General features: G+C 41.1%; 1 protein-coding gene across 8 annotated transcripts in view; it reads left to right on the top strand.

Moving 5' to 3' along the window:
- Window positions 1-7,591: 7,591 nt before the first annotated feature.
- Window positions 7,592-25,291, top strand: part of Alpk1 (alpha kinase 1) — a 140,534-nt gene continuing 122,834 nt past the window's right edge. For all 8 annotated transcript variants that reach the window (XR_003849658.1, XM_029563847.1, XM_029563849.1 and 5 more), the window contains exon 1: window positions 7,592-7,774. The gene's annotated coding sequence lies outside the window, so the exon portion shown is untranslated. The remainder of the gene's footprint in view (window positions 7,775-25,291) is intronic.

The following is a 25,291-nucleotide window of genomic DNA, read 5'->3' on the forward strand; positions in this document are numbered from 1 at the left end:
ATATGTCCATTTGTTCTGTAATTCCAGTTTGTGGCGTTTTCTGGAGATTCCCAGGGGACATGTACAAAATAAGTGATCATAAATCACTGATCTCTAAATTAGGCAAAGCCCTTTGTAACTGTGACTTATTGTTGTCCTTTCCTACAAAAACCATTCAAAACAGTTTTTAAATGGGATTTTTTTAATGACATTATTTTACAAATTTATTCCAGATTTTTTTTTTTTGGTTTAATTCAAGGTCAATGCTTAAAGAAATGAAATAAACCTTTTTTGTAGAAAACATGAATATCTCTCTTTAATATTTGAAAATGTCTTTACTGTTAAGGGAACAGAGCAGCACTTCGTGTAATGAAACATTACCAACTAAACCACTGACATGTGGAAGTTCTTCAGCATAAGACATGTTAGAATGGAGAAACACACGGCCTGCAGCAGGCACTGCCACTACAGGCCTACACATCTCTGGAGAATACGCCTGATGCAGTTTATGTTTGAGGTTTTGTTCCTTTTCTTTCCCCTTTTTTTTTTAAACAGAGTCCCCCTATATAGTCCAGCTTGAGCACAAATCCATGATCTGCCTGCCTCAACCTTCCAATGCTTCCCAATGTTGCAGTACAGGTGTGCACCACCATCACCAGGCTGTCCTTTTTGAAAAGAAACAAATTTTCTTCATTTTGTTGTGGTTGTCATTTTTTAAAATATTTTATTTTATATATATGTGTGTGTATTGCCTGCATGTATGTAAGTGCAGCCATGTCATGCAATGCCCAAAGAGGACAGAAGAGGTCATCGGATCCCCTGGAACTGGAGTTACAGTTTGTGTGGGTGCTGGGATTCTAGGAGTCAGTGCTCTTGACCACTAAGCCCTCTCCCCAACCCCCGTGGTTATCATTTTTAACAAACTCATCTTTTAGTCTTAAATGACATCAATGAGTAAAACTTTCTCTTGTACTTAGATCTGCTCATGGCTGCCAATATCTTTTCCATTAGAGAGAATAAACTCTTTTCCTGTGAATTTACTGGAGTCAGCTGGCTTTTAAACTTACTCAGAAATGTTCTGAATGATGTAGGGGTTACAGGAAATGCTTTCAGTAGAGATAAAGCAGAACTCTTTAGGTAAATGGATGTCCCAAAAGCTAAGCATAGATTGTTTACTAAAGCAAAACAAAATCCAGGCATGGTGGCGTTCGCCTTTAATCCCAGTACTTGGGAGGCAAAGGAGGGTGGATCTCTGTAAGATCAAAGCCAGCCTGGTCTACATAGTGAGTTCCAGGCAACCTAGGGCTACAGGGAGAGCCTGTCTGAAAGAATAAAAGACAGAAACCAAAAAGGAGGGATTTCGTGTTAGAACTTCAAGTGACTTCAAGAACTTCAGTTAGAAAATAACATGCCCACAATCAAGCATATTTCCATCAACTTTTCAATAATTTGAAATATCCAAATTCTATTCTGTTAAAAAAAAAAAATTAAGGGGATGGAAAACTGTATCAGCAGTTAAGAGCACTGGCTTCTTTTGCAGATGACCAGGGTTCAGTTCCCAGAGCCCACAATGCAGCTAGCAACTATCTATAACTCCAATTCCAGGGGATCTGATACCCTCTTCTTATCTCCATGGGCATTGTATGATGGGTGCACTTACATACATGCAGACAATACACTCATACATATAAAATAAAAATAATAAATAAAAATAAACAAATAAAATATATTTTTTACACATAAAAAATACTTTTTTTTTCAAGTTTTGAAGTTTTGTTTAAGCCCAGGTAACAGGAGCATGTCAGCCGTGGATTTGTTTTCTTCGCTGCACAGCCTGGCATTGGGTTGGTAACTCTGATGGCCAGCTGTACTGCTTTGTGGTTCTTGAAGGAGATACATTGTGCGCTATCTCAGCACAGTAAGATTTGTTGACATCAGGAGTACTTCCAGCTCCTTGACATTGTGGACTAGGAACTTGCGGAAGCCACTGCGCACCATGCGCTTTTGTTCTTGTTGCTCCCGTAACCAATGTTGGGCATCAGGATCTAACCCTTGAACCTTCTCCGCACCCTGTTGTCAATACCTCTGGGCTTCTGCCAATTGCACTTAATTTTCACATAACATCAGACTGGTGCTGGGTGAACTCCTTGCACTGCTTTTTGACCATCTTGGGCTTCACCAGCGGTCTGAGGGCAGCCATGATGCCTCTGAGATGGCAGCTACCTCAAAGGCAGCCAAGGAAGAAAAAGGGGTTTATTTATTCATTTTTTTTAAGAGATAGGGTCCGCCCCTGTAGGCTCAGCAGGCCTGGAACTCAATATGTAGACCAGGCCAGCCTTGAACTCCCAGAGATATGCCTGCATCTGCCTCCTGAGTGCTGGGATATAAAGGTGGGCCACCACGCCTATCTAATTTAAAAAAATTTTAAAGGACCAAATTAGGGTTATAGAGATGGCTCATCAGTTAAGAGCACTGACTGCTCTTGCAGAGGACCCGAGTTCAGTTCTCAGCACCCACATGGTGGCTGCAAATCGTCCTTAACTCCAGTTCCAGGGGAATCCGAAGCCCTCTTCTGACCTCCAAGGCATTGTACAATGTGGGTGCTTTCACATACATGTAGCCAATACACTCAAAATAAAAAATAATAAATAAAATATTGAAAAAAAGAACCAAATTAACAGTGAAAATCAGAAAAAATTTAAATAAATAATTTATTGAGAACTTCATTCATGCATATAAGGTGTTTTGATCAAATCCATGCCCACTCCCTCCCCTCTGACTCCTTCCATATCTCCCCATCACTTTTTTCTGGTAAAATTTCTTTTTAAAATTTCATTTATTATTTTTATTTTATGTGTGTGTGTTGCCTGCATGTAAGTGCACCCACATTGTGCAACACTCTAGGAGGGCAGAAGAGGGCGCTGGATCTCCCAGAACTGGAGTTACGGTTGGTTGTTAGCCACCATGTGGGTGCTGGGATCCTTACAAAACACCCCCAAATCAGTTGCCTTCCTCTGTACCAACAACAGAAGTTGTTTCCTGGTTTCAAATTATATTACAGAGCTATGGTAATAAAAACAGCATAGTACTGGCATAAAAACAGACACATTGCACAATGGAATAGAATTGAGGACCCAGATATAAGTCCAAGTGGTAGAGCACCAGAAGTCCTCTGAAACTGCTGCTGGTCTTATCTGACTCTGAGACTTCTACTAACCCTATCAATTAGTCACACCAGGATTGACCACTCCTGGAACTCAGGGGGAACTGCTGGAGACAGGCTGTTGCTGAAGATGATAGTCTGTCCTCCTTGGGCAAGGGGCCCCAGAAGATGAGACACATTGACCGCCTGCAGCTGCATCCTCTTCCTCATGCCCTAGCCCCCTATGTCATTTCTCAATCTCTCGACTCACAGGACAGGTCCTTCCATCAATCAGGAAAGCTGCTGTCCCTCACTGCACCCTTTGAATACACGCAGGCCCTTCTGAGGTCTGGTATGGTCTCTTTCTCGCCTATTCCTGCATTCTGTGCCCCAAAATCTAACACCAACTACCTACAGCCACCTGATTTTTAACAAAGAAGCCAAAAACACCCATTGGAGAAAAGACAGCATCTTCACCAAATAGTGCTGGCCAATTTGGATTCTACATGGAGAATAATGAAACTAGATCCCTAACTCCCGGCCTGCACAAAAATCAACTCCAAAAATGGATCTAGAACATTATCATAAGACATGATACCCTGAATCCGACAGAGGAGGAAGTAGAAGATATGCTGGAACTTATTGACACAAGAAAGGACTTTCTGAACAGGACCCCAGTAGAGCAATCATTAAGAACAACAATTGACAAATGGGACCTCATGTAGCTGAAAAATCTTCTATACAGCAAAAGATATCATCGTTTGGGTAAAAAGGCGACCTATAGAATGGGGAAAATCTCTACCAGCCATACATTTGACAGAAGGTTAATATCTAGAATATACAAAGAACTAAAAAAATTATACATAAAAAACTGTAGCAAGAAACTTGGGGCAGGAGAGATAGCTCAGCAGTTAAGAACACTGTTCTTGCAGAAGACCTGGGTTCAAATCCCAGCACCCACATGGCAGCTAACAACTGTCTGTAACTCCAGTTCCAGGGGATCCGATGGCTTCTTCTGTCCTCCATGGGTATTGCACGACATGGGTGCACTTATCTATATGCAGGCATAATACTCAAACACATAAAATAAAATAATAAAAATAAAATATTAAAAGAAAATTGTAGCAAGAAACTAAACAAATAGTTCTCCAAAAATTAAATGCAAAGGGCTGAGAAACATTTTTTAAATGTTAAACATCTTTAGCCATCAGGGAAATGTAAATTAAAACCACTTTGAGATTTCATCTTACTCAAGTCAGAATGGCTAAAGATCAAAAAAAAAAAAAAATGACAAAAGCTAGTGAGGGTGAGGGGAAAGGGGGTACTCATTCTCTGCCGGTGTGAGTGTAAATTAGTGCAGCTACTATGGACATCAGTGTGGAGATTCCTCAGAAAGCTAGAAATAGATCTACCACATGATCCAGCCATACCATCCTTGGGCATATACCAAAAGGACTCTCCATTCTACTGCAGAGATACCTGTTCATTGCTGCCCTTTCCACAATAACCAGGAAGTGAAAACAACCTAGATGTCCATCAACTGATTAATGGTTAATGAAAATATGCTACATTTACACAATGGAATATTATCCAACTGTTAAGAAAAATGAAATTATTAACTTTGTAGGTAAATAAAACTGGAAATAATCATCTTGAGTAAGATAACCCAAACCCAGAAAGACAAAGTGTTGTATGTTCTCTCTCATAAGTGGATGCTAACTTTGAATCTTAAGACATGTGTGCTTCAACTGGAAAACCTAAAGAAGTCCGGAAACTAGTAAAGGGCCATGTGGTCGGGGGTGGGGTTAATAAGGAGAGGAGATAGAATTTGGTGACATAAAAGGGGAAAGGGGACAATGAAATAGGAAGGGTTAATCTGGTAGGGGTGGGAGGGTCAGGAAGGAGTATGGGGAGGGGTAACCAACACTAAAGGCTTTTTGAGAAATTCATATGGAAACCTACGACTATTGAACATTCTTAAAATATATACATGTACTCCCAGACAGTAACCCAGCATAGAACTGGGAAAATGAACAGCAGACTTCAATCTTATCTAAAGGAATATTGACAACTGATTGCTGCTAGATGAGGGACAGCTGATCTTCCTTAAAAAAAAGGATGTCTAGATAGGCTGACTAGATTCAGTGGATGGACAAGCACTGGGGAATGGCTGGAGGTGCTGACAGCACAATGGGCAGTAACAGGGATGATAGAGTACATGGGCTCCAGTGGCAGGGAGGCTATGGGAGGGTACCATTTGGGATGTGGGTATAAAGATGAATAAGATCATTTGGGATGTTCTGTACGAAATACACATACACAAAAATCAATAAATTTAAAAAATGAGTTATATTTGAAAAAAAATGTGTATATATGTACAATATAAAGAGTTTAAATGGAGTTACCCTATAGTGTGAGGAATGCCGTACCTGACACCACTGGCTACCAAATAAAAAGCCCAATGCCAGGAATGGACTTTCCTTTGGAGTTGTTGAACAGGAGGTTCCCATTGACCCTCAAACAATACTGAGTACTGCCATTGCCCTTAGTTACTCACCAGAACTTGACAGCAAGACCCTATTGCTGATGACACTACATATGTGAGAACAAAGGAGAAATTAAGCTGGTACTGACCTCAAAGCTTCATCTGTTCTGGCTTTCTTTCATAGTACTAGAAGGTGCTATGCATGTAGCTGTAAAAGAAAGGTAATTATCAATGTTACTCAGCTGTGAACTACAATGATGATTGACTTGGCAAGATGTGCCCATTGGTGCAATAGTGGCACAAATGTTATGGAAGTAAGCAACTACCTTCTGATGGAATGTAAGGCCCACATCACAAGATGAGTGTTCTAGTTAGTTTTCTGTTGCTGTGATAAAAGTACTAACCAAAGCCAACTTGAGGAGGAAAGGGTTTATTTTATCTTACATCTCTCAGGTCATAGTTCATCACTGAGGGAACCCAGGGCAGGAATCTAGAGGAATGAACTGAAGCACAGACCACCCCTGGCCTGTGCTCAGCCTGTTTTTCTTTTATTTATTTATTCTTTTTTTTTTTTTTTTTTTGAGACAGGGTCTCCCTGTAGCCCCAGCTGGCTTGGAACTCACTATGTATACCAGGCTGGCCTTGAACTTACAGAGATCTGCCTGCCACTGCCTCCCCAGTGCCGGGATTTAAAGCATGCACCACCATGCCTGGCTCAGCCTGATTTCTTAACACAGGATAACCTGCACAGGGGTGGCACCACCCACAGTGGGCTGGGCCCTCCTGCATCACTCAGCACTCAGGAAAATGCCCCACAGACATGACCACAGGCCAGTCCAATGGAGGAATTTCCCTCCACCCAGGTGTGTCAAGTTGACAACAGACCTACCTAGCACAATGGGGCTCATACCTAGTACTGCCAGTAGGACAAAGAATATGTGTCTAGACAGGTCACAGGTTGTAGGGGAGAACTTTCTACTATTATTCTGCTAAATAGACATAGCACTAAATTGACTTCTAATGACGTATTGTTACACCCATAGATTAATGTAACTCAATTCGTACCATAAAAGCTCCTTGTAGCAGATGATGATTAACACAGAGACCCACAACTGGTCAATGTGCAGAGAATAAGAGACTGCAGAGTGCTCAGACCTGAATGAGCTGGCTATATCACACTCCCACCCTCCAGACCCCACCAAGGCTCAGGGATCCTTGAGGAAGGGGTAGCAGAAAGAACTGGAGGTGGTGGATGAGGACAAGGAAAGGCTTTTGCAGACAGCAAGGCTGTTGAACATATGAACAGCAGTTGTGGCCTCAGGAAGAAGACAAACCCAACCCTGCACAGCGGAGGGACATGTGAGCAAGAAACCCCAGCTCTAGCTGAGAAATTATTGGCAACTGATGACTGTCGAGGGAAGAGTCAGTTTTCTTTAGGTTGGCTGGGCTCCAGGGAATGGGCACGCAGCCAAGAGCATTTTGGGATACAAATTAGACTCGACAGGCTTAAAAAAAGACAAAAAGAAAAGTCCGTAGAGACATCTGTATTTATGGTTGTTATTTCAATGGCTTTGCTAGGTGCAAAGCCACATTATCAGTGTTATTTGTAAACTGTCTGGAACTGAGAATTAGGACTAAAGCCATTTTCTTATAAAAAATAATGCAGGACATGAATTCAGTGGGGAGTAGTGGGGTAATAATGTGGGGGTGGAGGTGGGGGAGGGGGTCTGAATAGGATCAAAATACATTGTATGGCATTCTGAAAGAATCAATAAAAATATTTTTTAAAAGAACAATGTCATGTTCACGATTTCTTATTGGCATTCTCTTCTGTGGCTCTAGGATGACTCTGCGTTCTGACTTAGTCCAAATAAGGAGCTACCCTGCACTTTCACTACGGGAAGGAACGTTTCTGTAGTAACACAACTCCCAGAATGCCTTCCATCGAAGCAGTTTCTAAAGGGGTGTGTCTTATAGGAACTCCTGCAAGTCCTGGAGCTGAATTTTGCAAGCAGTTCTGAGCACTGATAGGGTTTTCTCCGAATCCTACTTCCTGAAACCAAAGCTGGGGAGGAGAAACTGTTTCCAGAAAGACTGTAGTGGAATTTACTACTTTCAGAGTCAGATCTGCTGATTTTAAAGTGTTTCTACTCGTTTTCGGGATAACAGTGAGTATCAACCTTCAAATGAAAACTTGAAGTAGATGTGGGGATGGAGGACCACATGGTGTAGTCGGAGCGTTTTTTCAAAGACTGATGGTTCCCTTTCCACTTCTTAGTCTTGCATTTAAATAACCCTGGAGCGCTAAGAAATGGTTGAACTTCTAGAAGCTCCTCAGGAGGGGAGGGGGAGAGGAAGGGAGAGGTAGAGGAGTTTACAATAGTATACTCTAGTTACTGTGAAGAGGAGAAAATGAACGCTTTAAAAATATGTAAGTTTCTAATAGCGATGTACTTATGTCACAGAACTTGTTAGACCTGCTGGTGAACATCTGACCTTGTTTCTCAGTGTTTAATTAAAGCATTGAAGGATTATTGGGATTACTTATTTTATGAAATGAGCCATACAGCTGGAGAGATGGCTCAGCAGTTAAGAGCACTGGCTGTTCTTGCAGAAGACCTAGGTTCAAATCCCAGCACCCACAAGGTGGCTAACAACCATCTGTGTAACTCCAGTTCCAGGGGATCTGATGCCCTTGTCTCCTCGGGCACTGCACAACATGGGTACACTTACACAAATGCAGGCATAACACTCATACACATAAAATAAAAATAAATTTAAAAAATGAACCATGAGATCCTGGCTTGGATCATGGGAAATGATGGCAGAAATGACCATTTATGTGATGGTGCCAGTAATTTTGCCAGGAAAATAATGAAAATAACCCTGCATACCCAGGAAGAACTGACAGGAACTCTGGGTGTGCACATGGTTTTTGTTGTTTTTTTAAAAGCACACAGAAAAATTAAATTCCTTTGTATGTATCAGTAGACTAATCCATTCATTAAGAAATATTATAACATTTGAAAGTAGAACTCTAGTTTAGTCTGAAAAACCATATATGTAAACCTTTAAAATTGGATTTATAGGTGCTGGGGACCGGAGAACTTTGTGTCACAATATAAATGCAACAGCATCTCCATTTCTAATATGTGCTTCTGTCCCCCTCTTAACAAGTTTTGAAAGTGTGCCTCTAATGCTCCTACAAATAGTATATTCCCTTTTTCCTGGCTAGAAATATTAAAAATTTTCACAGCTAAAAATATTAAAGATTTTTCCTCATGCATGTTTGCAGCTTCTGCCCGTCTGTGCATGAGCTCAGCATGATCTCTGTGCTCTTTATTTTTCCTCAAATGCCACTGACGTGTAGAGACTGTTCAGTGACGTACCACAGGAATTGTGCATCTCCAAGTCAGGTGATATGACAGCAAATTGCATGTCTATGTGATACAAAATTTTGGTGGGGTGGATGTCAGCAAACTTATAGCAGGGAGACACTCCAAACCTGAGCACATGCCAAGTTTGATCTTTATGGCTACTGACTTTAAAATAATTGACCTCTGTCTTCCCACCTCATCCCCAACCCCATCAACCTCTAGTCTGAAGTGAAACAAAATACTAAAATTATTCTAGAAATAAACTTACGGCCCACTTTAACAGTCTTTTCTAGTCTGAGAGAAATCATTTAAGCTCTTTCTCCAGTAAGATAACAAAACTTCAGAGCATCCAGACTGATAGTAAGGAGCCAATAATTACGTTAAATTAAGGTATATTGAAAGTTTTAAAAAATGTATAAGATCTCACATAAAACAATGCTGTGTGGTAAGCATGTCTGGTCTGTTGAGCTATAATATACCCCTCGGTAGGTGCCTATGATGTTGACCTAGAACCTGGAATTTTCCTTAGGAAGAAATGTGTAAATTTCAAGACATTTCTGAAATCCTGACTCCCCCATTCTAAAGGGTTGCTCTCACTCCCTTGCCTGGAACACACGTCCTGCTTTCTTTTACTATTCATTGATCTATTTCGGAGAATGAATAAACCATTCATTATGATGACTGTTTCTGAAACTTTAAGTCCCCGTAGGTTGGATAACTCCTACGGAACTTCCAGTCACTGTTCTGCTGTAAACGCTGTCCTTGTTTTTGTTATGGTGTTCTTGTCTCTTTGAATGAGGAATCTCTGTCTTTGTATTAGTAGTGATATTTTTGCAAGATGCTGTGATTTCATTTATCTATAGGGCTCTATGGGACAGACACATTTAAAAAGTAAGAGTATTGCTTGGTGCAAACACTCTTTTATGACTGAAGAATAGAAAGAAATGAATATAGTTTAAATAAAAGACATTAATGCAGCTCCCCTACAGTGTAATGCACATACTGAATTTAGATGACACTTGTCAAGCCTTTACCTTTAAAGCACTGAATTATGTTCTAAACTTAATTTGAGTTAAATATGTAACTATTGGGCCTGGCAAGATTGCTCAGTGAGAAAAGGTACTTGCTTGCCAAGCCTGATGATCTAAGTTTGATCCCGTCTACTTCCATATCAGCAGTGTCGTGCACACACTCACACACATGAGTAAATATTGTAAAAATGTAATTATCTCATAAAGCTTCTGACTTTGTGTATATTTTTGCATAAGATGATGCTAAATCTAAAGAAATTGAGCCAATTTGCTATTAATTTTAAGAAAGCTATTTACATAAATATCACAGGTAATATGCAGGTGCAGTAGAAATTACGAAGGTGCAGGCAAAAGCACTTAAGTTGTAGAGACGCTGCAGTAACAACATCAATAATAGCTCCAATAATAACATCAATTGTGTCTCCTAAGTATAGATGGTCAAAATATTTGATGGTGTTTCAGCAAACATTTATCAGATCTGTAATAATTATTTCATCTGGTTTTTGTTTGGTTGGTTGGTTTTGGTTTTCTCGCAGTGTATTCTCAAATTCACACTCTTCCTGCTCTAGCCTCCCAAGTACTGGGATTATAGCCATATACCACCATAGCTTCAAGGAAATAATTCCAAACAGGGAAAAAAATCATGCAACTGTTCATCATGAAACATTTATGATGGTTAAGAGTTACAAACAATCTAACAAAGGAGGAAAATGAATCAAGTTACATATACCACAGTACACCCACCATTGATGCGTTGTAGTGAGTACTAATACCGGCAAAGGAAATTCTCACTATAAAACAAAAACCTGCATCAATGGTGAACTTTTTCACGCTTACACAACTTGTTAAAGCTATACACTCATGAATTTTCTAAGGGTAGTTGTTGTTTTATAGTATTGGGTTAATGTTTTTTCTTCCTTTCTATTTATTATATTATATTAGTTTTTACCCTGTTATATAACATACTTATTTTCTGAGAAAGGTAAAAAATGCATTAAATAAAAAAGAGTTAGTCTGTAGCAATAAAACTAGTTGGACTTGAGATAATTACCCTTCACCTCCCCTCATTTGGCAGACACTTGTTTATGTGAGTCTCAGTGCTGGGAACAGACATGGCAGCTGTGGGTCATGGAAGGCAGTGGTAGATAAATGCTGCTACAGACCGACTTTCTGATACTTGAACTCTAAGTGTTTTGAGTTCGGACTTTTTAACACTTGCATCTATAGAACAGGATATCTTGGCAAAGAAGGCCAAGTCACAAAATGCACATGTATTTATTCCATGTGTACCTTATACACATATCCTGGAGGTAATGTCATAGACTATTTTTACTGCATCTGCATTTTGACTTGTAACCCATTACATGAGGTCAGGTTATCCACCTGTGATATGATGTCAGGGTTCAAAAAATTACAGATTTGGGGGCCGGAGAGATGGTTCTGAAGTTAAGAACACTGGCTGCTCTTGCAGAGGACCTAGGTTTGATTCCCAGCACCCATAGGGTGGCTAATGACCATCTGTAGTTCCAGTTCCATGGGGATCCGACACCCCCTTCTGACCTCCACTGGCACCGCACACACGGGTGTACCCACCCACATGCAGGCAATATACTCATACACATAGATTAAAAATAATTTTAAAAATTCAGATTTTGCCACATTTTCTATTTCAGATTTTCAGATAAGGACTCTTCAAGCTGTAGTTGACTTTTTTGTGTTGAAGTACTTCAAACTTAGTACTATTTTGAAGACAAGAAAAAGGAAAAAAATTACCTACTATGTGTATGTTAATAACCTCCTAACTAAACTCCTCATTCTTTTAAATTGTTACAGCCTAAATTCATTTATTTATGCCTGTAGATATTGTACCTATATCCAATCACCTTATCTTTCACTTTAGAGTGTCCTGGGCTTCTCAAGGAATCCCTGCTCAGGATCTTAACCCTAGCAGTCTGCTGACGGTGATGGTTCCCTGTCAGTGCATAAGCACAAAACCTGTAAAACTGTAGAAAAGCCCTGTCCGCTCATCATTGCTTTTCTTTTGTATAAAAACATTTTAGGACTTTCTCATAGCTCCTTTTTTTCAGTCATGTTGTCCCATTAACACAACCCATAATTAAAGTTCAGGCATCGCGGGTTGTTATTTTCTAGGGTGACTGTACCCGTACCCAGGAATCTTCTTCCTTGACTCATGCCCCCAAATAATTATGGGGAAATAAAACACTGTGAGAGAGTAACATCTTTTATGAGATACTGATAGATCAGGTTTGATGGATACTTCTTTTTTAATATTTTATTATTTTTATTTTGTGTATATGACTATATTGCCTGCATGTAGGTAAAGTGTTGTGCAGTGCCCATGGAGGACAGAAGAAGCTGTCGGACCCCCTGGAACTGGAGTTACCGACAGTTGTTAGCTGCCATGTGGGTGCTGGGATTTAAACATGCATCTTCTGCAAGAACAACCAGTGTTCTTAACCGCTAAGCCATCTGTCCAGCCTCCATGATGGATATTTCTATAAATTGCAAGTGACTTTAATAATTCCTCTAAGCAGGACTAGAGGGATGGATCAGTAGTTAAGAGCACTGGCTGCTCTTGCAGAAGACCTGGGTTCAAACCCCAGAACCTACATGGTGGGTGACAACTGTCCATCACTCCAGCTCCAGGGGTTCTACCCTCGTCTGTCCTCTGCAGATACTACATGACATGGTACACTTACATGCAGGCATAACACTGATACATATAAAGAGAAAAATTAGATCAATAAATGGAAAAATAACTCCTCTAAGTCCAGACTTTCTGCCTCACCCGCCCCATGCCCCCTGCTGCGCAAGACAGATAGGCATTAGGTTGCAGGGCTAGGTGGCTAATGACACAGCTTGCAAAGACAGCTCAGCCCCCACCAGGGAACCCCCCACGACATTGTTCTGTTTCATATAGGTGCCAGCCTCTTTCTACAGACGAGGCTAGGCACCCCATCCCCTTACAGGCACCTCCTCTTCCTCTAGGCACCCCATCCCCTTACAGGCACCTCCTCTTCCTCTAGGCACCTCATCTCCTTACAAGCACCTCCTCTTCCTCTAGGCACCTCATCTCCTTACAGGCACCTCCTCTTCCTATAAGCACCCCATCTCCTTATAGGCACCTCCTTTTCCTATAGGCACCTCATCTTCTTAGTTCTCTTTTGAGCTTTCTTGGGACACCTCACTCAATATATTTCCCCTCAACAAGATGAACTCTCATTGTATTTGCCCAAGGAAATGTTCTCAACACAGACTTTGTGAAAGATTTAGATTCACAATGATGTGAATGAACACTGTCTCTCTTGGGCTGTACCGCTGTTCATTTTTAGTGCCTTTGTGAACAACATTACAATCATGCCTTGATCTTTTCAACCCTAGTCTGTTTCTCTACCCATCTCCCACCACTTACTTCAGGTGCAGATTATAGATCTGACAATCACTAACACACTGTAGCTCTCAAATTTCATTTTTTGTGTCCACTCTGAATAAAACTTTTATTCTGCTCTACCTTTGCTGCTGCATCTGTGAAGACCTCTAGGTTCTAACCAACTTTATAGTAAGTTCTTGATAAATGTCACTACTACACAACCACCACTATTACTTTACTACTTTCAACTACTACTTCATGTGAGTGTGGGGGTGGGGATGTGTGTGCAGTACAGTGTATGTGTACAGGTGCACACACCTATGCATGCATGCACCCGTGGGGGCCAGAGGTGGACTTCAAGTTTCTTCCTTTATTGCTTTCTGCTTTATTTTTCGAGTCAGAGCCCATCATTTGCTGACCAGTCAGTGAGCCCCTGGGATCCTCTTGTCCTTGCCTCCCAGTGCCAGGATTCCAGATGCCGGCCACCATGCCTAGCTTTTTATGTGAATGCTGGGGATCTGAACTCAGGTACTCATGGTTGTCAGCCAGAACTTTACCACTGAGCCATCTCCCCAGCCCTGAATGATCGATTCTATCAATACTGTATTTTTATTATTTCCCTCTTGGTTTTCTACCCAACTTATCCAACAAAACCCCAGGAACCTTTGCCTTTGCTCTCATGCTTGAACCTGTAAACACTTCTGTAGAACATCTTACAACTCTGATGCCACTAAAATTCTTGCTCCTCCTCAGCAGGGTTCTCCAGTCTCTGGGAGATTCTTCTACAGGTTTATGCCTACTTCCTGGAGAATTCCTTTCTGGAACTCTTCCTAACAATAAATTCATCTCAAGCCCCAATTCCACCCCTCACTTCTCACTCTTAACAAAATGGCTGATAACTCCATCCACTTTCTCCCACCCTGGCTCCCTCAGCCTGAACCCTTAGGTGTGTGGAGTATCCCTCAGACCTCCTTCCTGTGTGCCTCAGCTCATCAAAGATCGCCATCCTTACACTGGAACCCTTTCCTGTCTGTCTTCTTTTCCTTTCCAAGTACTGTTTGCCCAGCCTCGCCTCCTTCCTTTACTTCTTTTCAGCCAGTAAATACTCTGAGCGAGCACCCCAAGAAACAGAAGAGCAAATCCCTCCCGAAGACCTGCACGCCACCCAAGCTTCTCTGCTCTTCTTCCTCACAGTCAGGTTCCTTCACGGAGTGTCATTCCTCCTTTCCAGCTCCCCTTCTACTTACTGTCTCCTCCTGCTATCCGGCATTGCCTCCACCACTGTGCTTACACCACATGTATTTCATATAAGCTTCATGTATGCCAATATAAGTCCCTCTAGCTCCCTGCCTAAGTCTAGACTCGTGAGAATGCCTACTGAACACTTCATTTTGTATTCCACTGGCATCTCATACCTGGCATCCTTAAAATTTGGACTCATGGTGATGCGTGTCCTTAATCCCAGCACTTAGGAGGCAGAGGCAGGTGGATCTAGACTGAGGCCAGCCTGGTGGTCTACATAGCGAGTTCCAGGCCAGCTGTGGCTGTAGGGAGACCCTTTCTCAATAAATAACTTGTTTGCTACCTCCTAAGGTACTTTTCACATTGATATCTGGAGAGTTAATCAATTTTGAAGTCACATGGATTCCATTCTCTGGATATCTATTTTTAATTTAAAATTATTTCATTAGCATTCCCTAAGAAGTAACATTATTACATTGAAAGACTTTGTACAGATTGGAGATGGCAAATGAGTATCTTTTGATTCTATCCATATCGGTCTGTACTCACATGGCTCGGTGCTCAGCATCCTATACTGTATCCAGATCAGGTCTGAATCGGGCCATGTTCCAGTAGCGCAGGTCAGACCATGATGTTCAGAAGTTTCTCATTTTTCTCTGTATTATTTTATTAGCCTTCATGATCTGCAAACTGCATATTGTCCAGCCACATCATGTATCTTTCCCAGCACTCCCATCAAGCTTAAACCTCAGTAACACCGTGGCACTTGTTCTCCCACAAGTGTATCAGATTCTATTTTTATAAAAACTTTAATATGAAAAGTATACATGAAGCTGGGCATGGTAGCCCATGCCTTCGATCCCAGCACTTGGGAGGCAGAGGCAGGTAATGAGTTCCAGGTTATCCTGGTCTACATAGTGAGTTCCCGGCAGCCAGGGCTACATAATTCAACCCTGTCTCAAAAAAAAATGTACATTACCCAATTTTTGTTGCACTGTTTGACCCTTGGAGAGGGGACATGGATTTCTCTGATGAGCAGCTATCACTTAAGCACTCTCCAATGCTTCTAACATGATATTTTCTCATATTGCCATCATTCCAATGCTGTTCTTTCATCTTTACACATTCATCTATTGCAAGATTCATGAAAGGATCAAGTCTCCACAATGCTCCTGGACATATCCACCGCCACTTAGTTTCAGTGATGACTTCTTCCCCATAGATTTTCTTCAGCTAAGAGTGAGCTATTCTCCTGGTGTCTGCTTGACAGGCTCAAGAGATTCTTTTTCACCCATGGCTTCCTATGTTTCTTGTCTTACTTTTCCTTAAGACTCCACTCAAGTACCACTTTTACCTGCTTCAAGCTCACTACCAAAGTGGGTATCTGCTGTGCCCTGCTAGCTTCTGAATTCTTAGGACCCTTGGACTTCAAAGTTAATATAGTGAGTTGCAAGTCTCTTCTTGTCTCTGAATAAAATTATTTTTAAGAACCAGACTATATCTTTACCTCTGAATTCCCAGTTCATGACATATTGTAGGTAGTTGATCTAGATTTAATAAAAATTCACCAAGCTCTACTGTCCTACTCAATTTCTTTTTTTTTGTTTTTTGTTTTTTGGTTTTTTTGAGACAGGGTCCCTGTAGCCCCAGCTAGCCTGGAACTCACTATGTAGACCAGGCTGGTCTTGAACTCAGAGATCTGCCTGCCTCTCCATCCAAAGTGCTGGGATTAAAGGCGTGCGCCACCACACCCGGCTTCAATTTCTTTTTAAGAAATGTGGTGGTGCATGCCTTTAATCCCAGCACTTTGGATGGAGAGGCAGGCAGATCTCTGAGTTCAAGACCAGCCTGGTCTACATAGTAAGTTCCAGGCTAGCTGGGGCTACAGGGAGACCCTGTCTCAAAAAAGACCCCCCCCCAAAATGAGACTTGCTAAAGTTTTCTATCTCACAAAGGAAATCATTCCCCACAAGGATTAACTTTTAATATTTCATAATTTCATTAGCACAGCATGCACATGGTGATCTAGCAAGGAAAGGTAGCTTGCTTAAGTTCATATAGCTGGTTTCTGACAGAGTTCAGTGTAGAAGCCAGGTCATCTGGTACTTAGTATGTGGAGAGAGCCCTTTCCAGGGAGGAAAGGAGGCTTTCTATGTGATTAGGATCCAACATGAATTGACTATATCACAGAGTGAGGAAGTCACTGATAGGCAAGACCCATTTAAGGGTCTGAGAAGATAAGGAACCCTTTCTTCCCCACAAAGTGACCCTGTCTGTTCACCATGCTGAATGATGGTGGGCATTATTACAGTCTTCTTTTATCTGTGGGATACGTTAATGAGTCCAGTGGATGCCGGGAATTGGGGCTAATATTGAGCCATATATATAATATTTTTCCTATACATACTTACAATAAAGTTTAACATAAAGTAGGCATTGGAAGAGAGCAACAAGAATACCAGATGACAAAATAGAGCAATTATAAAAATACTGCTGTTATAGTTATGAAATGTATTCTCACTCAGAATGTGTTACTGTACTTATGAGCATGATGTGAGATCATAAAATGCCATGTGGTGAGATGAAGCAAAGTGAATGACGTGTGCATTGTGAGTCAGCATTAAGCTACTGCATGGCATAAGGGTTTTCAGCACTAGCAGTTGATCTGATGTCTCCCAATGGATGGGGTGCGTATACAGTGTTGATGTGCATGGCAAAGGAATGACTCAATATCCCAAGCAGGGCAAAGTAGCACAGATGAGATTTCATTACTACTCACGGCAGGTAATTCAAAAAGGTGTGCTGCTTCTTCCTGGGAGTTTCCATTTAATATTCTTGAACTACAACTGACTGATTAATTTGGATAGCAGAAAAATAAGAGTGGATAAGAGGGTTACTGTGAAATAATATTTGTTGAAAATGTTCTCTGGGTTAGCCTTTCTGCCACAAATCTTACGTGCTTTGTCTTGTTCAGGACTACAATTTTATGAGTCAGGTGCTATTATTAGTAGAGCTTGCTCAACCAAGGAAAGTGATTATTATGCCCTCCTCTTTGATGCACTAGGCCATTAGCCTGACTCCATTTCTCCTCCTCATGCACCACGTGGTTCACTTCCACCATCTCGAAGCCCAGCCATTTACCAGAACTTTGTCAACTGTCTGCATCTGCTTTGACTGTGATAGCATCTGGCCAGACCAGACTTTCCCCAGGAGCTTCAGGTTTTTTTCCTTCCAGCGCTGGTCCTGGCCTTGTCCACTTGCTTCCAACCCATCACCAACTACTGTGCAGGCACTATACTAGGAGATAAGAGATATTTTTCTGAAAAAAGTTTATATATGCTGCTGATGGTTGGCTATTGCAGTTAACTATTTTTATTAGATGAGGGATAAGCAGAGTGGGGAGGAAAGTCTGAAAGGAAAATAAACAGAAGCTACTACATTCCAAGTCACCCCTGAGTTACCATCAGGACATAAATGAGAGGAAACACCACCTAAATGTCAATGTCATGGTATCATTTTCAGATACACTTGGGCATTTTAATCAAAAAGCAAAAGTCAGACTGCTCAGTTACAATCAATAAAAGAACATTTCATCAAAATTTGAAAACTTATACTTTATAAAACCTATTATAACTATGCAGAAAAATAAAGATATAAAATATTTGTGGCGCTTAATTCTTGGTTTGACCATGAATAATTCTTATTTTATTTTTATATTATTTTCTTCAAACTTTCTGCAATAATCCTTTTGGCTCTCTTAAGAATACAATGTTTTAGAGTCTTTAAAGAATACAGAGATGGGCTGGAGAAATGGCTCAGCGGTTAAGAGCACTGACTGCTCTTGCAGATGACCCAGGTTAGATTCCCAGCACCTACATGGCAGCTACAAACCATCCTTAACTCCAGTTCCAGGGGAATCTAAAGCCCTCATCTGACCTCTGCAGCATTGCATGACAGGGGTACACTCACATACATGAAGGCAATACACTCATACACATAAAATAAAAAAAAATAAGTAAAATATTTTGTAAAATACAGAGATGACTATGACTTCAAAACGTTTATGATTTAGATGCTTTTTGATTTCAGCCCTCTCAGTAATCTGGGAGCATTCGGTGGCCTCTTTTGCCAGTCAGGAGCTTCAGTTTGTGAAAACAGAATCAAACTGGAAGAAAAGCGGGGAAGCATTAGCTATCATGCAACAGATGCAGAAGCTCCATAGTGTCTCAGTACAGCTGTTCCCCAAGTAATGGTTGATTATGTCACATGCTGTCAGTAGGCCACCTAGAAGGGCACTGATTGCAGATTTGGCAGTGTGGAGTTCATCAGTGAACTGAAGGCCATTTTCAGTGGGTGGTGAGAAAACTCTGGAGTGTGTTTTAAAAAGAGAATGAATGAATGGGAAGAGACAAGTTGGAAATCACAGCAGAAACAATTTTCAAAGAATGTTTTTAAGGACAGCAGCTGCTGATGAGAGTGAGACCAAGGGCTTTACTTCTAAGAAGGAAGGAGTGGCACATGTGTACACAGAAAGAAAGAGTTGAGGGAGAGCCTCAGTGAGGAGGTCCAGGGGGCGATGCTGGAGAGAGGTGGTGTCACCGCCAATGTAATGCCTGCTTTGGGGCTCACTCCGGATGGCAGATGACACACAGAGTTTGGGATGTAAGTAACACTGCTGGGTGATGGAGGGGAGTGAGCAAAGGTGAGAGAGCTAGAAAGGCAAAGTCTGAGGCAGTCACCTAAGGCGGTGGGGATGAGGGTTGGGGGAATGGCCCATAGACATTTGGTTGCCCAGCAGCATTAATGGCAGTGTTGAGGGTCATGTTCAGGTATTTAAATTGAACCAGGTAATATGTTTACTCTCCCCTCCCGTTCCATTTTCATCTGTATGAAAGCTAGAGTCAACAGGAGTGGTGATTTTGCTAAACAAGAGACTGGAGGCATGTTCCTGGCTTGAGGTCTCCCCTGATGTGATCATCCTCCTATATACCTCCTGAGGGATAGTGGTACCCATTGTGGAGCCCAGTGGGCTCAAGAGATGGAGCTTCCCTTCTCCTTATCCAACGTTTCAAACCACAGCTATGAGCAATGCTGACGACATAGCGAGCATTCCTTGTTCTCTTTATTCTCTCACTGTAACAAAGTCAACTGTGTTTGTGTTTTCTTAACTAGAAGATTCTTTTCCCCTAATTATGTAGCAATATGTAGTTGTTATAGTATAAATTAAAAAGGGGAATATTTTTAAATATTACTTAGACGTAAACACTAATATTAATATTTTGTGCTTCTTCTTGATTATTCTTGGTGATTAAAAAAATTGTGGTAAGACCCATATAGCATAAAATGTGCATCTTTACCATCTCAGGTGCACAGTCTGATATTATTCAGGAATTCATAATGTTGTCCACAATCACCATCATTCCACAGACTTCTCTACATCTGCAACCCTATTCTTACTTATGCTAAACCTCTCATTTCCCTCCTCTGACCCCTGGTAGTCACTTCTACTTTTCAATGAATATGACTACTCAGGGTACCTCACAGAGGCAGGCTTGGATACCCCTGATTATCTCATTATCATTTTTTGACTTGGTACAAGCTGTCTATGTTTATCCAGTCTATGGCATGTTCCCTTCTTATTCATGTTCACTGTTGGTACACACACTTCATCTATCCTTTGATGATCAGTGGACATGAAGCCCTCCCACTTTTGGCTACTGCAAACAGCACTACTACGAAGAGGGTTACTCATCTTCTCCAACACCTGAGATTTTCTCTTTGTGGTGGACATCCTAATGGATGTGAGATGGTATCTCAGTTTGGTTTTGATTCCTGTAATGGTTAACAACAAGGAGGGTCTCTTGGTGTTCTTATTGGTCATTGACGTATCTCCCGTGTCTATTTAAGGTCTTATCTAGTATTTTAAATTGGATCTTTTATTATGTTGTTATTGAATAGATGTTCTTCATATATTCTGGGTATTATTAACTCCTTGTTACGCATATGAATCATAAGCGTGTTTCCCATCCTGCACGTTTTTATTTTGATGGTAGTGTCTTTTGGTGCCAGAAGTTTTAAGTTTTGAAGTAATCTTTTTTTAACACTTCTTTTTTTGGTCTTTTTGAGACAGGGCCTCCCTGTAGCTCCATGTGGCCTGGAACTCACTGTGTAGACCAGGCTGGCCTTGAACTCATAGAGATCCGCTTACCTCTGCCTCCTGAGTGCTGGGATCAAAGGCGCGTTCCACTGCTCCAGCCTTGAAGTTGTCTTTTTTCTTCCACTGCTTGTACTTTGGTGTCATAGACATGCAGTCAAGGGAAAATCCACAGTCATGAAGTTCACCCCTCGTGTTTCCTTCTAAGATTCTACAATTTTAGCTCTTACATTTAGGTCTTCGGCTCATTTTGAGGTGCTTTTGGCATAAAGTAAGGGTCTAACTTTATTCTTCTGTACCAGTTAGAAGGACTGGTGTGACAGACAGCTTTACTGTCAACCACACACCTGGGTTGAGGGAGCCTCAATCGGGGAATTGCCTCTATTGGACTGGCCTGTGGCCATGTCTGTGGGGCATCTTCTTGATGAGTGATGTGGGAGGGCCCAGCCCACTGTGGGTGGTGCCACCCCTGGGCAGGTGGGCCTGTGTTGCGTAAGAAAGCAGGCTGAGCAGGGGCCAGGGGAGCAAGTCAGTAAGCAGTGATTCTCCATGGCCTGCGTTCCAGATCCTGCCTCCAGGTTCCTGCCCTGAGTTCCTACCTTGGGATCCCTGATGAACTGTGATCCAGGAGATGTAAGCTGAATAAACCCTTTCCTCCCCAAGTTGGTAGTGGTCAGAGTGTTTTGTCACAGCAATGAAGAAACAAACTAAGACAACTGGGTACCAGTTTTCTAATATCATTTACTGAAAAAGAGCTGTACTTTTCTTTCTGAATGCTTTTGATACGCTTGTTGAAAATATTTGACCATAATGGGCTGTTGCAAACTCTCTTAGTTGGTTTGTATGTCATATAATGGTTTCAATTGCTACAGCTTTGTGTAAGTGGTTTTTGTTTTTTTGTTTTGTTTTGTTTTTTTTCTTTTTGAGACAGGGTCTCCCTGTAGCCCCAGCTGGCCTGGAACTCACTTTGTAGACCAGGGTGGCCTTGAATTCACAGAGATCTGCCTGCCTCTGCCTCCCAAGTGCTGGGATTCAAGGTATGCGCCACCAAGCCTGGCTAGCTTTGTGTAAGTTTTAAAGTTAGGAAGCAGGCTAGAGATATGGCTTAGCCGGTAAAGCCTCGCTCAGACTCACAACCTAAACATAAAATTAAGAAGCATAAATCTTCCAACTTTAATTTTCATTTTTTCATTTAAAATATTGTTTTGGGGGAATGGAAAGATGGTTCAGTGGTTAAGAGCACTGACAGCTCTTGCAGAGGACTCGAGTTCAGTTGCCAGCATCCACATGGCAGCTAACAACAACCATCCATAACTCCATTTCCAGGGGATCCAATGCCCTCTTCTGACCTCTGTGGGCAATTATATCCATACAGGCAATACTCTTATACACATTAAGAAAATAAAAATAATAAATAAAAATGTAAAAAATGAAATACTGTTTTAGCTATTCATTCAGAGATCCTTACCTTTTATATGAATATTAGGATTGATGTTTCTAATTTTGTAAAAATTATCATTGATCTTCAATAATTTTTAATGTTTTTTATTTAACATACAAAGTAATGGGTTTCCCTATGTCAATTAATACATATGTATCATTATACTTCATTCTAATTAATTCCTCTTCCCCTTCATTAATTTAAAAAATAATTACTATCACTCTGTATAAACATATTTTATTTATTTTTGTTACTTAACATAATTATGTATTTATATTATTAAAACAACTATTACTTTTTTATTCAAACATTTCAAAAACACACTTTTCAATGAATCCATAAGAGGTAATGTACAAGTGGGAGTATAGTGGAAAAGTTGTAAATACGTTCCCTCAAAGCACATGTTCTGTGTATACTTTAGATGCTAGATGGGAAAAAACTGATTGAAGACATACGTGTTAGTTTTAGAACAAGGAAAGAATGTTACATTAGTTTAAGATGTTTTTGTTAAAGTACAGACATATTGCTTTTGACTAACTACAGTTCTGGAATTTATTTACTTACTTATCAAATATTTACTGAGTGTATAGCTTATGATCCCTTGGGAACCTCGACATGTATAACAGAGTCTTTACTTTCAGAGAAAGTAAATACTAGATAATACTGAATTTTAATGTGAGTCTAACTGTGTCATGGATTTTCTTTCTTAAGTAATCTTTGTATCAGTCCTGTGGAGAAGCAGTGTTAGGCCCATTAGTGATAAATGAAACGAGGGCTCAGAATCTAGCACTGTCTACAGTGATTAGCTTCTGGTAGAAGTTAGTGTCAAACTTTGTCACAGAGTTGAAAACAAAGCATGAAAAGGAGATGGGAAGGGGGTGAGGCTAATATGAGCAAGATATGATCAAATGTCTACACACTAAAATAATAATAACAATAATAATAATAATAATAATAATAATAATAGTAATAATGGAGTAGAGTAGAGTAGAAAACAAAGCCTAGGGAATAGCTTTCCAGAACACTAAGGTCACGTTCACAATAGCAGAAACCACATTTAGGTTAAGAACACTTCCTTATCTTCCAGAGGCCTACACCCACATGGTGGCTAACAATCGTCCATAACACCAGTTCCATGGAATCTGACACCGTTATGGGCATTGCATGTGATGCATTTACATTCGTGCAGGCAAAACACTCATACACACAAAATAAAAATAAATTTTAAAAATGAAAAAGAAGCCATTTGAAAGCACTTGAAGATGTGGCATAGGAGCCAGAAGAGACAGGGCAGGAAGGACTAGTATGGAAATCAGTGCTTCAAGCTGGAGCTAGTCAGAGCCTGACGCAGGAGGCAGAAAGAGGGCCCTGGCAAACAGAAGCCCATTGCTGAGGTGCAGTCAGCAGACTTCAACTGTCAGATGTGTTCTACGACAAGGAGAGAAAGAAGACAGTGTGAGCACAGACCTCGAGCCGTGCACACATTCGGAACCATGGCAGCAAGTGAAAGACCCCGGGAGCATTTAAGTGGTTTTAAGGCCCTTTTGCCTTCTCAACGCTCTCTTTATATATTTAGCCACTCTAAAGTAAAAAGGCACTCAGTTAGCTTAACAGATTCTCCACCACCAAGCCTTGGTGATAAACGCCTCGCAAGGCTCCTCTCAAAGCAAACTCTTTCTCACTGCCACACTGAGTGCTTCATAGGTTTTGAGACAGCTGATTAGTAAATTGTTTTCTAAGATGAAATTTGAACATATTAGTACATCTGTTTTGGTTTTAATTTTGATTTATTTATATGGGTATAAGTATTTAGCCTGCATGTATGTAAGGGCACTCATGCATGCAATGCTCACAGAGGCCAGAGGAGGTGTTGGATCTCCTGGAACTGGAGTTATGGACAGTTGTTAGTTGACAGCGGGTGCTGGAGCAGAAAGCGGAGGGCTCACATCTTCAGTCAGGTGCAGGAAGCAGAGAGACACACAGTAGGACTGAGGCTATGAACTCTCAAAGTCCATACCCAGAGATGTGCCTCCTCCAGCATGGCCACACCTCCTAAAGGTTCCATGACCTCCCCAAACAGCACCACAAACTGGGAACCAAGTGTTCAAATACTTGGAGCCTATGGGGGACATTCTCATTCAAACCACGAGAGACAGAGAAAAGAACAAAAATCAAAATTCAATTGAAAACAAAGGAAGTATTTCAAAAGTGAAATCTAAGGACCTTTTCAAAAGGCAATCCTGGAAGAGAATGTAATGGGAATCAGTATTTGAAGATTCCTTTTTCAGAGAGGGCCTCTGTGTACACAGACCCAAGCATTGTTGCTTGGACACCAATTCATTTAGTGGCTACAGGCAGGACCAGGCCTTGTCAGGAGGCACTTGCCAACCCGAGCTCCAGAAAGCTGTAGGACAGGCTTTCCTGGGGCTTCTGAGGAACTGATGGGCTGTGTCTGTGGGAGCTCGAGACCTTTGCAAGTTCCAGCTCTATACCCTGTTCTTATGTAGCAGGTGGAAGAGAAGGGTCACTCTTTCTGCCTACTGAAGCGGTAGGGTGCAACCTCTGCCTGAGAGACAACTGGAAACTTGAAAAAGAGGGGAGTGCATAGTTTAAAAAGTCATCGGCAATCATCATAGGCTTGAAGAATAGAAAATAAAATACTTGAAGGTAATGAGGAGGTTTTTCTCAAAGCATAGTTGTGACATGAGAGACGCACATAGGTTCCAACACCAACTCTATAACCTTGAACTTGCTCTGTGTCCTTGGCAAAGCCACCTACCCCCTTGAATACCATCACTTCATGAATTTTCCTTAAGTGCCAAATCAGAGAATGCCGTTAAGTTTTTATTCTAGTGGTGCCAAGTCAAATGGTCACCACATGGGGGATATTATGCAAATTGTCAGTGCTTTTGTAATGCAAACATTTGTATCTTAGTGAAAAGAAAAAGTGACATTTTAAGTTGAGAAATGAGGCACTGAGACACCTTCATGGGTTCCCCACTGGCGCCTTTCCAACATAACTCCCGAGCAATAAAGAAATGGCTAAGAG

The sequence above is a fragment of the Nannospalax galili genome, unplaced genomic scaffold, assembly GCF_000622305.1.
Source record: "Nannospalax galili isolate Female #2095 unplaced genomic scaffold, S.galili_v1.0 scaffold216, whole genome shotgun sequence".
Lineage (NCBI taxonomy): Eukaryota > Metazoa > Chordata > Mammalia > Rodentia > Spalacidae > Nannospalax > Nannospalax galili.